Source organism: Capra hircus, chromosome 8 (genome assembly GCF_001704415.2).
Source record: "Capra hircus breed San Clemente chromosome 8, ASM170441v1, whole genome shotgun sequence".
NCBI lineage: Eukaryota > Metazoa > Chordata > Mammalia > Artiodactyla > Bovidae > Capra > Capra hircus.
The window spans coordinates 102,403,189-102,417,440 of record NC_030815.1 but is presented as its reverse complement, the minus strand read 5'-3'; the positions used below and the strand labels follow the sequence as shown (position 1 = coordinate 102,417,440).

General features: G+C 44.1%; 1 protein-coding gene across 4 annotated transcripts in view; it reads right to left on the bottom strand.

Annotated features, from left to right (window-relative positions):
• Positions 1-14,252, bottom strand: part of RGS3 (regulator of G-protein signaling 3) — a 138,417-nt gene that overhangs the window by 119,193 nt on the left and 4,972 nt on the right. The window lies entirely within an intron of this gene.

The window sequence follows — 14,252 nt, the reverse complement described above, 5'->3', positions numbered from 1 at the left end:
AGCTAGGCTATATTCTGGGAAGGCAGTAACAATACAGGTACATGGGATGAATGAGTTGGGGGAAAAGCAAACGGAAAGAGATCAGCTGTGGGCAGAGAGATCTTTCAAAGTCAATGCTACTGCCCACAGTCCTTCCACAGGATCCTGACCTCCTTCAAGAAACACTGAGGAGACTTTCTCTGACCTTGGCACAGAGATTTGCTACTCAGAGTGAGGTCCAAGAACCAGCAGCGTGAGAAGCATGGAAGCGTGAGAAGCATCTCATGAAGCATGGGAGTTAAAAACTCAACATCTCAGGACTTCCCTGGTGGTCCAGCAGTTAAGACTGCTTCCAGTGCAGTGCACCTGGGTTTGATCCTTGGTTGGGGAAGTAGAGCCCACGTGCTGCAAATCAACTAAAGATTCTGCATGCCACAGCTGGGAAGACCCAGCAAAACCAGATTTTTAAAGATCCAGCGTCTCAAGGCCTGGCCCAGGCCTACTGAATTCGAGTCTACAGTTTAACAAGATCCCCAGGGAGTTGCATGCACTTTAAAGGTTGAGAAGCCCTGGACCAGAGCATACTGAAGAGTCTCTTAACATGCTTCTTAGTTAGGAGAAGGCCTTCTTAAGCAAGACACAAGAATGTAGAGGTCACAGGGAAAAGAGATAAATTTGACTCCATGAGACTTTTTAAATGTCTGTTACAATTAAACGTATCGTAAACAAACTTATGAGACAATGCAATAGAAAAACAAGCAAAGGACAGCTAACTGGAGATTCAGAGATGACAAAACGGCCAATAAACATACAGAAAGAAGCTCGAGCTCGTGGAGATCTGAGACATGCAAATTCACAATAAAATATCATCTTCCCTCAACCTGCCTGGCAAGAAATCTAAGAGATGATAATGTCAAATGTCGGCAAAGACAAAGGAAAACAGATACCCTCAGGCCCTGTTGGAGTAAGTATAAATGGAGGGTAATTTCTGACAATATCTATTAAATATAAATATCCTTATATTTCAACCTAGCAATTATACTTCCAGGCAACTATCATAGACAAAAACTCAAGTGGCTCTATAACATTGTAAAAAATTGAAAATACTCAAAAACCGCATCAATGAAAATCATTAAATGAACCAATTATAATTGTGCTGTGGGATAGTATGGGCCGATATAAAGAAGGGGAAAATGCTATGCATCCTGGAATAGGAACATTATTGAGAAAAGATTATTATTATTATTTTTTTGGCCATGCCAAGAGGCATATGGGATTTTAATTCTCCAATCAGGGGGTCGAACCCATGCCCTCTGCATTGGAAGCATAAAGTCTTAACCACTTGACTGCCAGGAGGTCCTGAGACAAGTTTTTTAGTGTAAAAAACAAATCATGGAACAATACACATAATATATATCTCTCTGTGTTTGGTGTGGTGTGTGCGTGTGTGTGTGTGTGTGTGTGTGTGTGTGTGTGTGTTCTGAAAGGATGTCAAATTAAAACCAGTGATCACCTCTAGGGAATAGATTGGGAATTGGAGGGAGGGAAGTCAAGAGGAATCTCAATCTCCCATTACTGGAGTTGTTGTAACAATACAAATATATCCATGACCTATAGCACTTCTATAATTAAAAATAAATTAAGGAGGAAACACACGGAGAACAGACTTGTGGTTGCCAAGGAGGAGAGCAGGGAGGGGAGGGAAGGAATGGAAGTCTAGGGCTAGCAGAGGCAAACTGTTAAATATAGGGTGGATAAATAGCAAGGTTCTGTTGTACAGCACGGGGAACTATATTCAACACCCTGTGATAAACCCTAGTGAAAAGGAATATATATACACAAAACTGAGTCACCTTGCTATACAGGACAATTCAACACAACACTGTAACTCAACTACATATACTTCAGTAAATTTTTTTAAAAAAACTAAAGAGGAAAGAAGAGAAAGAGAGAATAGGGGGAAGCAAGAAAGGGAGGGAGAGGGGAAGCATGAAGATAATCGAAGGACAAGGGCTGGAATACAGATGAAGAATTGAGGGGCGGCGTGGCGTTTCTCCTGTGGCTTTCACAGTTTTTATTTTTAAAAACACAATATAAAAACAGAACATCAGGTCATCCTCATAGGCATCCAGCAGCTCTCCAGAGAGAGAGAAGAGAGAGGACACGCTCTTTGTCCTCAATGACATGTGGAAAAAATCGTCTCTCAAGTCAAACAGACTCCTCCTAGAACCTCAAGAAGCCACTGAACTCCATCTACCCCGTGGACACAGGGCTTGCAGAGAACCAGTACATCAACCAGAAAGCCTGTATCTGCTCCATCCATGACAACCTTGTAGAGCAGTTATCTGCCTCTGCTTGATCACCTCCAGGGATGGGGAGCTCACTTCCTGAAATGAGAGCTCTTTCCTTTTCGAGATAATTCTGGCTGTTCAATGCCCCATCTCTATAGAGTTAAATGTGGTCTCTTGGTACCTTTCATTGACTGGATCTTACTCTGCAGTCTCTAGGCTCTCTTCTTTAGATCAAAGTCTAAAGTCTCTCCGCCGTTCCTCAGGGCACAATGAGACATCCCTCATCATCCCAACTCTTCATCTCTGGACATGCCCCGTGAAAGTGGGCTGGTGGCTGGGGTTCACGTTTTGTTGGTGGCTGCAGGAAGGGCAGGCAGAGCACAGAAAGGAGGGAAGCTCTGCATCTACAGCTCTGCAGCAGTCCACCAACCACTATGATCTTGCCTCTCAGACTCTGGACTGTTTAAGCTACAGTCCCAAGCAATTTAGACTCCAGCCAACCCCGATCCAGCTCTTCACCCATCCGAAATCTCTGCTGCTTTCCTGCCCAGGACACTGATCTCAGAAGCCCAGGAGGCCTGTTCCAGTTCCAGCCCCAACGACCCTTGTCTCTCAGAGCCACAGTGTCCTCGGCTGTGGGGTGGAATAATAATAGGGGTTATCACACTCTCTGAGCTGTGTGGGAATCAGGTAATGCTGGAGGGTGAGGAGGTCCTTGATGAAAGGCGCCAGGAGAATCCACAGTATTATTAGCTCAAGGTCAGAGCAATTACCACTTTGGGGCTCCCTAGAGCTGAGAAACCTCCTACAAAAACTGCCCGATCCAGTATGGGGTGGGAGAGGGAGGTTGGCAACAGACAAATGTGGCCAGAAGCCATGGATGGGATCTCATCAACCCAAAGGCATCTGTGTTTAACACATTTTCTTTTCCTGAAACTCTACCAATGCAAACTCTGCACAGCCTTTGACTGTGTGGATGACAACAAACTGTGGAAAATTCTGAAAGAGATGGGAATACCAGACCACCTGACCTGCCTCCTGAGAAACCTGTATGCAGGTCAGGAAGCAACAGTTAGAACTGAACATGGAACAACAGACTGGTTCCAAATAGGAAAAGGAGTACATCAAGGCTGTATATTGTCACCCTGCTTATTTAACTTATATCCAGAGTACATCATGAGAAATGCCGGGCTGGGTGAAACACAAGCTGGAATCAAGATTTCTGGGAGAAATATCAATAACCTCAGATATGCAGATGACACCACCCTTATGGCAGAAAGCGAAGAGGAACTAAAGAGCCTCTTGATGAAAGTGAAAGAGGAGAGTGAAAAAGTTGGCTTAAAGCTCAACATCCAGAAAACTAAGATCATGGCATCTGGTCCCATCACCTCATGGGAAATAGATGGGGAAACAATGGAAACAGTGACAGACTTTATGTTCTGAGGCTCCAAAATCACTGCAGATGGTGACTTCAGCCATGAAATTAAAAGACGCTTGCTCCTTGGAAGAAAAGTTTTGACCAACCTAGACAGAGTATTAGAAAGCAGAGACATTACTTTGCCAACAAAGGTCCGTGTAGTCAAGGCTATGGTTTTTCCAGTGGTCATGTATGGATATGAGAGTTGGACTATAAAGAAAGCTGAGTGCAGAAGAATTGATGCTTTTGAACTGTGGCGTTGGAGAAGACTCTTGAGAGTCCCTTGGACTGCAAGGAGATCCAACCAGTCCATCCTAAAGGAAGTCAGTCCTGAATATTCATGGGAAGGACTGATGCTGAAGCTGAAACTCCATTACTTTGGCCACCTGATGCAAAGAACTGACTCATTTGAAAAGACCCTGATGCTGGGAAATATTGAAGGTGGGAGGAGAAGGGAATGACAGAGGATGAGATGGTTGGATGGCATCACTGACTCAATGGACATGAGTTTGAGTAAGCTCCGGGAGTTGGTGATGGACAGGGAAGCCTGCAGGGCTGCAGGCGTTCTGTAGTCCATGGGGTGGCAAAGAGTCGGACACAACTGAGCGACTGAACTGAACTGAACCGAACCAGTGCAAAGCCAACCTGAGCCCAAACACATCAGGCTTCCCATGGCCACTAGAACCACTGTGCTGCCCAACACCTGTCACCTTCCAATAGCCCTCTCCTAGAAATCGGAACCGAGAAATCTCCCAACACAAGGGGTCACTAATTCCATTTGATAAACTTATGCTGGCCCTCTGCACAAAGGCCTGAGGGAGGAAGGGCAGATCTGAACAGCGCCTGCCCTCAGGGAACTCAGAGCCCAGGGGCTAAGGACAGGGGCCTGAGCAAGCTCAAGAGTGGAGCCAGAGCAGAGGACAGGCCTGGGGTGTAGACTGACTCAGAAACCAGATGAGTCTTCACAGCTCCACACAGCTCCCCTTCCAGGCCCTGCAAACAGGGCTCCTCAGGGAAGGCCAGGTTGCCTACAGCCTGTTACAACAGAGAAACCAAACCCAGCAGCCCAGGCTCCAGGCCCCCAGGGGCAGTACAACCCTACTTCAGCCCATCCTCAGGCTCAGAGATGAGGGAGGGTACGATGAAGTGTGGGAGCCTTCCCTCAGCCATGCCCGTCCTCTCTGTCCTCCCCCTTAGCACAATCCATCGAATGTCTGTTGCTGTGGTTCAGCTGCTAAGTCGTGTCCAACTCTCTGAGACACCATGAACTGCAGCACACCAGGCACACTCTCCCCAGAGTTTGCTCAAACTCATGCCCACTGAGTCGGTGATGCCATCCAACCATCTCATCCTCTGTCGCCCCCTTCTCCTCCTGCCCTCAATCTTTCCCAGCATCAGGGTCTCTTCCAATGAGTCAGTTCTTGGCATCAGGTGGCCAAAGTATTGGAGCTTCAGCTTCAGCATCAGTCCTTCCAAAGAATATTCAGGGTTGACTTCCTTTAGGAGTAACTGGTTTGATCTCCTTGCAGTCCAAGGGACTCTCAAGAGTCTTCTCCAGCACCACAGTTTGAAAGCACCAAGTCTTCAGTGCTCAGCCTTCTTTATGGTCCAACTTGAACATTTGAGGCTCCTGAAATCACCTTGTCCAACCTTCTCATTAGGTAGCCAGAACAGTCTTACCCAGAGACGGAAGGTGAGTTGCCCTGGGCCAAGGGGACCAAGGTAGGTCAAGCCAGAGCTAGAGCTCAGAACTATGCCCAAACTCCAGCTCCTTTCCTGTGCACAGAACTGGTTTTCCAAAATACTCTTCTGTGTACCACTGCCTTTGCCAATGAAACCCTGGGGTCCAGGAGCAGAGAGAGCCATCAGACACATGACAAGGCTTTTCCTTTGCTTAGAAGCCAAAAGGAAGCCCAAAAGAGGGCAGGCTCCAAGAACGTCTCCAAGTCTAGAGAAATGAAACACCGGAAGGAGAGGAAGTCAGGCTGAATCCCTGGGGCCTTCAGCGGGTTTAGGTAACAGCTCATCAAGGCCCTCACAGCCCCCAAATCTCTGGTCTTGACAATATCCCCACTTTCTCCCCTGGCGCAGGGTGTGGGCTATGAGTGCGCAGGAAGTTCAGGCTAGAGGACCTGAAGTCATCCTCATCGGGTGTTCAGGAGCACTGGAAAAGGCCTGGCCTCAGTTCCCGTGGGTCTACAGGTGGGCACCAACTCTGTCTACAAAGGGCGGTGGTGCCAGGTACCCAGAGAGCCTGCAGGAGCGTAGCAGGGAGCAGGAATCCAGAGGTGAATGGAGCCCAGACAGGCCCCGCACAGCAGGAAAAATACTAGATGAGAGTGAGCTTCCAAAAGCGCAGGCAGGGATGGCAACAAACCCAAATTCTGTTTGGTCCAGGACGTGGGGGTTTCAGGCTCATTGGACACTGTGGGGATAAAGATATGGAAGCTGGCTAAAGAAATTTCATCCAGCAGACCTTACTAAGTAGAGGACCGTGGGAAGATGAGCTCTGACTCTGAGGACACCATCAGGGAGAGACCTGCCCAGATAAGGAAGGAAGAAGACGGAGGTTGCAGACCACTGCTGGATGCAAGGTTCAGCAAGACTGGGTCCTAGAAGGAATTCATGCCATGCGGGGGTATGTAGAGAATACAGATCTGAGGGACTTGTCTGGCTAGCGTGGAGCAGCAGTCACCTCCAAACTCTATTCACCTCTAAATCAATGCCCCATTTAAGAACTGCCATGCGTTGAAAGCCACAGGAAGGAGGACGATAACAGGACAAACTCACAGAGGCTGGGACTGCATGGAGCCGATTGGTAACACTCAGAGGGGGTTATGTCATCAATTTCACTCCCTGCCCTCCAAGGGAGATATGGTAGCTGCAGTGGCGCTGAGGAACTGGAGCCACCCAGCTCTTAGGAGGTGGCCCTGGAGAATTTCAAGCATCTTGTTTTAAGGAGGGAGAATCTTGAGTTCCATTTGGAAAAAGCGGCCCTGGTATTTAATGGTACCACGACTGAGTGACTGAGCATGCATGTGTCCACGCTGGCAAAACAACAGTGAGCAGGGGGCTGCTGGGGCGGAATAAAAATTTTGATGGGTCAATCCAACCCCATTCATCTGACTCTCTGCTTCCTGTGAAATTTGACATTAATGTGGCTTCCCAAGCTGATTTTCCTTCCAGCAGCAGATTGCGCTGCCAGCACAAGTCAGCTAGCATCTTGACTGCAACCTCTGTGAGAAACTCTCAGAGAAAACCACCTGGCTAAGCCATCCCCAAACTCCTGACACACAGAAACAGTGAGATTAAAAATGTTTGGTTCTTTAAGCCAACACTTAGTGGGACCATTTGTTATGACACAGTAGATAACTAATACATACTCATGTTGCCTCCACAGTTGGATGACATAAATTTGATCTCAATTCTCAAGCCATTTTTCAATTTTAAAAATTGTTAAGAAAATACACTTCTAAGATAAATCACTATAGTATGACTGAGGATAAAGAAGACTTCCAGTTTTTGAGGTCCTTGATTTTCCTAATAAAGAATTTTGATAGATTTAAACCATACTCACTATCACCAAACTGCACAATCTGGAAATATCCCATACTAATCCAAGGACTCTTGAGAGTCCCTTGGACAGCAAGGAGATCAAACCAGTCAATCCTAAAGGAAATCAACCCTGAATATTCACTGGAAGGGCTGATGTAGAAGCTGAAGCTGAAGCTCCAATACTTTGGCCACCTGATGTGAAGAGTTTACTCAATGGAAAAGACCCTGATGCTGGGAAAGACTGAGGGCAGGAGGAGAAGTGGGTGGCAGAGAATGAGATGGTTAGATAGCATCACTGACTCCACGAACATAAACCTGAGCAAACTGTGGGCGGTGGTAAAGGACAGGGAAGACTGCCGTGCTGCGGTTCACGGGATTGCAAAGAGTCAGACATGACTTGGGAACTGAACAGCAACAACAGCAACGAAACCACAGTTCAAGACAGTTCCGCACAGGACTGCAGCTCGACGCCATCTCAGTCCCTAACACTGAATTAAGGTTATTCCAGATTGCTAGTGACCTCAAGCACCTGACAGAAGCAAATAAAGATCATTTTAAAGGAAGAGATCATTCCAGGTCTGTATTACAAAGGAAAAAAATAACATTTCTGTGCCTGCCATTTGTAATAGACACTGCACCTAAAATGTAAAGAAACAGAAAGATTTAAAGAAACCCGATGGAAAGAGATATGCAATTATTAACCAAAAGAAGACCAGCTATCTATGTCAACGTCAGGAAAAGTAGACTTTATCTCCACTAGAAATAAAGGGAAGACTTAAAAGAAGATCATAATAATAAGAGTTTAAACTCATCAGAAAGATAATAATCCTAAATTTGTATGCTCTTACTATTGCTTCAAAATACATAAAGGAGAAAATGACAGAACTAATATGAGAAATTGATAAATTTACAGTCATAACAGGAATTTTAAGCCACTTCTCGTAGTAACTGATGGGGAAAAAAATCAGCAAAGACAGAATATGTGCATAACAAAAGCAGCAAACTTGACCTAAACCTGACATATACAAAGAACCCTACACCCATCTACTACAGATCTTTCCAAGCACAAACAGAACATTTATAAAAATTGACTTTATGCTGGGCCATCAAAGGACTGACAGGATGCAAACTACATTGGACAAAAAACTACTAAAATTCCCAATACATAGAAATTAAGAAATATACTTCCAAATAACCAATGAATTCAACAAGAAATTACTTGAAAATTAGAAAATATTTTGAACTGAATGATGAAAAAAAAAAAACAAACTACACATCAAATATAAGGCTTCTGGATTCTGGCAATTTTAACCCCAGGGAAAGTTACACAGTATTTGCTTCATGATAAACCACTGAACTGCACATCATTTGGAGGGACACTTTTCTGTCTGTGTGCTATATTTCATAATAAAGAGTTTCATTTTGTTTTGTTTTGTTTAAAAAAAAAAAGAACATAGAGGGCTTCCCTGGTGGTCTAGAGGTTAAGGTTCCACGCTTCCACTGCAGGGGCAAGGGTTTGATCCCTGGTCAGGGAACTAAGATCCTACAGGCCATGTGTGGCATGGCAAAAAAAAGAAAGAAAAAGAACATAAAAAGCAGAATTGGAAAAGAGAACAAAGGGCTATTGACAGGCCAGAAACTCTGAGAGTTTCTGAACGCTCTCAAGCAAATGGTCTCCAATCGACAGGAAGGCCTATAAAGGCTGAGGACCCTGACCAGCGAATGACAAGCTCCTGAGACATGGTCAATGGGTTTCCCAGCCAAGCCCAGGGACTACTGTGGGCCCAGGGCAGCAGGGTGAGCCAGGGGCAGCTGGCAGGGCCATGTCGCAGGCCTCCAGTTCAGGGTCTGACTTCTCACTGCCCAACACATCATCCTCCTGGCATCTGTTCCCAAGCTTCATTCTCACTACAGAAAATGGACTTTTTATCTCTGCAGCTTCTAATGTGAGGCAGAGAAAGGAGAGCAACAAGTCCCGGCTAACGTGGTACTAGCACAACAAACACAGAAAAACAAAGAAGATGCCCAGTAGATTCACGACATTCCTTAGTCTACTCTGCCTTCAGAACCACATCTTTCTGACTTTGTCCTTCTAGCGAACCAAAGATTCTGGTCACTTCCTCTAGAGCCGACTCGCAAAGCTGCTACCCACAGCTTCTATCCTGCAGGTTCATTTGGGGATAACAGTTCTAAAGAGAGGTGGGCTGTGTCTTGTGCCACCCAATGTTCACAGTTCCCTGCAGCCCTCAAAACACGGCCAGACTGCCTATCAGCTCCTGGCTCAGACACCCTGGAGGAAAGGCAACCTGTTCTCTTCCATGACCACTCACCACATTCAGCTCCTGGACCGAATCCCAGGTAGGTTAATTATCTGTTGCCTCAGGCAAGCTAATAAGTTGGTATCCTTTCAAGAAGATACTCTTTAAATATTTATCAAACCTTTTTATGAACTTGGGTTTATATTTTCTATATAAAATATTGTGCCTAAAATTCACATAGAAACTCAGGAAATCCAAGATAATTTCAAATAATCTTGAAAAAGAAGAAAAAAGTTGAAAGATTCACACTTCCCAATTTCAAAACTTACTACAAAGCAACAGTAGTCAAGACAGTGTGATACTGCCATAAGAATTTTGTTGTTCAGTCACTAAATCATGTTGGACTGTGCAACCCCATGGACTACAGGACACCAGGCTCCTCCGTCCTTCACTGTCTCCCAGAGTTCGCTCAAATTCATGTGCATTGAGTCAGTGATGCTATCTAACCATCTCATCCTCTGTTGCTCCTTTCTCCTTTTGCCTTCAATCTTTCCCAGCATCCTTCCAATGAATAGACAGACAGATCAATGGAAAAGAATTAAAAGTCTGAAAAGAAACTCATGCATGTACGGTTAATTAATTTTCAACATAGGTGCCAAGCCCATCCAATGACAATATAATGGCATTTTCAACAAATGATCCCAAGACAACTGGAAACCATATACACATGACTTAAGCTGGATCCTTTCCTCACACCATATACAAAAATTAACTCAAAATCTTCTTTAAAAAATACTTTTTAAACTCAAACTCAAAGACCAAAATCTAACAGTCAAAACTATAAGACTCAAAAAAAAAAACAAAAAAAAACTATAAGACTCTTAGAAGAAAACAGTTAAATCTCTGTGATCTTGGATATGACAGTAGATGCTGAGATTTGACACCAAAAGTACAAGCAACAAAATGTAAAATGGATTAACTGGACTTCATCAAAATGAAAAACATTTGTGCTTCAAAGAAAACTATCAAGAAAGTGAGTCCAAAAAACCCACAGACTGAAAAAATTTTGTAAATAATTTATGATAAGGGACTAGTATTTAGCCTATACAAAGAATTCTTGGTGGTAGTGTTTAATCACTCAAGTCATGTCTGACTCTTTGTGACCCCCACAGACTGTAATCTGCCAGGCTCCTCTGTCCATGAGATTTTCTAGGCAAGAATACTGGAGTGAGTTGCCATTTCCTTCTCCAGGGGATCTTTGTGACCCAGGGATTGAACCCACATCTCCTGCTTGGCAGGCAGACTCTTTACCACTGAGCCCTTGCAACTTAATAAAAAACAAATAGTCCTGGAATCAGGGCTTCCCTCATAGCTCAGTTGGTAAAGAATTTGCCTACAATGCAGGAGACCCCAGTTGGATTCCTGGGTCCAGAAGATCCACCAGAGAAGAGATAGGCTACCCACTCCAGCATTCATTGGCTTTCCTTGTGGCTCAGCAGGTAAAGAATTTGCCTGCAATGAGGGAGACCTGAGTTCGATCCCTGTGTTGGGAAGATCCCATGGAGAAGGGAAAGGCTACCCACTCCAGTATTCTGGCCTGGAGAATTCCAAGGACTGTACAGTTCATGGGGTCACAAAGAGCCCGACACAACTGCGTGACTTTCACTTTCAGTCCTGAAATTGGCTATTTAAGTTAATTTTAAATTAAATGGGCAAATAATCTGAATAAACTTTCACAAATATATAATTAGCCCATAAGCATATGACAGATGCTCAATAGCGCTGGTCATCAGAGAAATGCAAGTCAAGACCATAATGAGATACCACTTCACATCTACTAGGATGGCTAGAATCAAAAAGTCAGACAATAGCAAGTGTTGGTGAGATTGTGGAGAAATCAAAAACCTCAGCCTTGCTGATGGAAATGTAAAATGGTGCAACCACTCTGGAAGAGAGTTTGATAGCTTCTTAAACAGTTAAACACAGAGTTGCCATTTGACCTAGCAATTCTTGTTGTTGTTCAGTCAACCAGTCATGTCCAACTCTTTGCCATGCCATGGACTGCAGCACACCGTGCCTCCCTGTCCCTCACCATCTCCCAGAGTTTGCCCAAGTTCATGTTCATTGTATTGGTGATGCCGTCCAGCCATCTCATCCTCTGACACCGTCTTCTCCTGCCCTCGATCTTTCCCAGCACCAAGGACTTTTCCAATGAGTCATCTGTTCACATTAGGTAACCAAAATACTAGCTTCAGCATCAGTCCTTCCAGTGAATATTCAGAGGTGATCTCCCTTAAAAATGACTTGTTTTATTCCCTTGCTGTCCAAGGGACTCTCAGGAGTCTTCTCCAGCACCACAGTTAGAAGGCATCAATTCTTTGGCATTCTGCCTTCTTTATGGTCCAGCTCTCACAACCATACGTGACCACTGGGAAGAGCACAGCCTTGGCTATACGGACCTTTGTCGGCAGAGTAATGTCTCTGATTCTCAACACACTATCTAGGTTTGCCATCGCTTTCCTGCCAAGAAGCAATCGTCTTCTGATTTCATGGCTGCAGCCATCATCCACAGTGATTTTGGAGCCCAAGAAGAGGAAATCTGTCATTGCTTCCACCTGTTCCCCTTCTACTTGCCATGAAGTAATGGAGCCGGATGCCATGATCTTAGTTTTTTTTTAATATTTAGCCTTAAGGCAGCTCTTTCACTCTCCTCCTTCACCCTCATCAAGAGGTTCTTTAGTTCCTCTTCGCTTTCTGCCATTAGAGTGGTATCATCCACGTATCTGAGGTTGTTGATGTTCCTCCCACCTATCTTGATTCCGGCTTGTAACTCATCCAGCCCAGCATTTCTCATGATGAGCTTGGCATATCGGTTAAACAAACGGTGATGGCAGACATCCCAGTCATACTCCTTTCTCAATCTTGAACCAGTCAGTTGTTCCTTACAGGGTTCCAGACAACTGTCGTTTCTTGACCACATACAGTTTTTTCAGGTAAGATGCTCTGGTACTCCCATCTCCCTAAGAGCTTTCCACAGCTTGTCATGATCTACACAGTCAAAGGCTTTAGTGTAGTTGATGAAACAGAGATAGATATTTTTCTAAAATTCCCTTGCTTTTTCCATAATCCAGCGAATGTTGGCAATTTGATCTCTAGTTCCTCTTCCTTTTCTAAAACCAGCTTGGACATCTACAGTTCTTGGTTTGCATACAGCTGAAGCCTAGCATGCAAGATTTTAAGCATGACCTTAGCATGGGAGATGAGTGTGACTGTCTGCTGGTTAGAACATTCTTTGGTACCACCCTTGTTGGGAATAGGATTGACCTTTTCTAGTGCTGTGGCCACTGGCGGGTCTTCTTCCAGATTTGCTGACATAATGAATGCAAAACCTTTATTTATGTCCTTTAGGGACATAAATAGTTCTGCTTGAATTTCATCACAACCACTATATTTATGGGAAGTTCTCCTGGAGAAGGAAATGGCAACCCACTCAAGCATTCTTGCCTGGAGAAACCCATGGACAGAGGAACCTGGCAAGGTACAGTTCACGGTATTGCAAGAGTCGCACACGACTTAGCACTATCTTTACTAGCTTTATTAACAGCAGGGCTTCTTAAGGTCTACTTGACTTCACAGTCCAGAATATCTGGCCCTGGGTGACTAACCACGCCATTGTAGTAATCTGGTTCATTAAGATCTTTTTTTATACAGTTCTTCCATGTATTCTTTCCATCTCTTCTTGATCTCTTCAGTACCTACTAGGTGCCTTTTTTATTCTTTATCCTTTATTGTGCCAATTTGGGGGCAGAAAGTTCCCTTGATGTTTCCAGTTTTCCTGAAGAGATCTCTAGTCTTTCCCCTTTTGGTGTTTTCTTCTATTATTAAACATTATTCACTAAAGAAGCCCTTCTTGTCCCTTCTAGCAATTCTATTCAAGGTATATATGGAAGAGAATTGAAAATATTTGTCCACACAAAAACTTGTGTATGAATGTTTGTAGCAGAGCAGTATTCATCACAGACTAAAGACAGAAGCAATCTAAATGTCCATTAGTGAGTGCATAAACAAAATGTGGTATATCCATACAATGGAATATTACTCAGCCACAAAAAAATCAAGGAAGTATTGATACATGCTACAACATGGATGAACCTTGAAAACATTATGCTAAGTGAAAGGAGCCAGTCACAAAAGACCACGTTATATGATTCCATTTATATGAAATATCCAAAATAAGCAAATCTATAGAGACAGAAAGTAAATTAGTGATTGCTTAGAGTTGAGGGACAGAGAGGATTGGGAATTGGGGGGTAAACTAGGGCCTCCTTGGTGGCTCAGACAGTAAAGAACCCACCTACAATGCAGGAGACCTGGGTTCCATCCCTGGGTTGGGAAGATCCCCTGGAGAAGGGAAAGGCTACCCACTCCAGTATTCTGGCCTGGAGAATGCCATGGACAGAGGAGCCTGGCAGACTACAGTCCATGGGATCACAAAGAGTTGGTCACAACCGAGTGACTTTCACTTTCAAACTAACAGGTATAGTGTTTCTTTCTGAAGTGATAAAAATGGTCTGGAATTGACTGTGGTGATGGTTACACAACTCTGTGAATATGCTGAAAACCACTTAATTGTATACTTTAAATGAATGAATGGTAGGTATGTGAATTATATCTCAGTAACGCAATTTTTTGAAGCCAGCAAATATACTAATAAAATTAAAATATATAATCCTGAAGGAAAAAAAAATTATG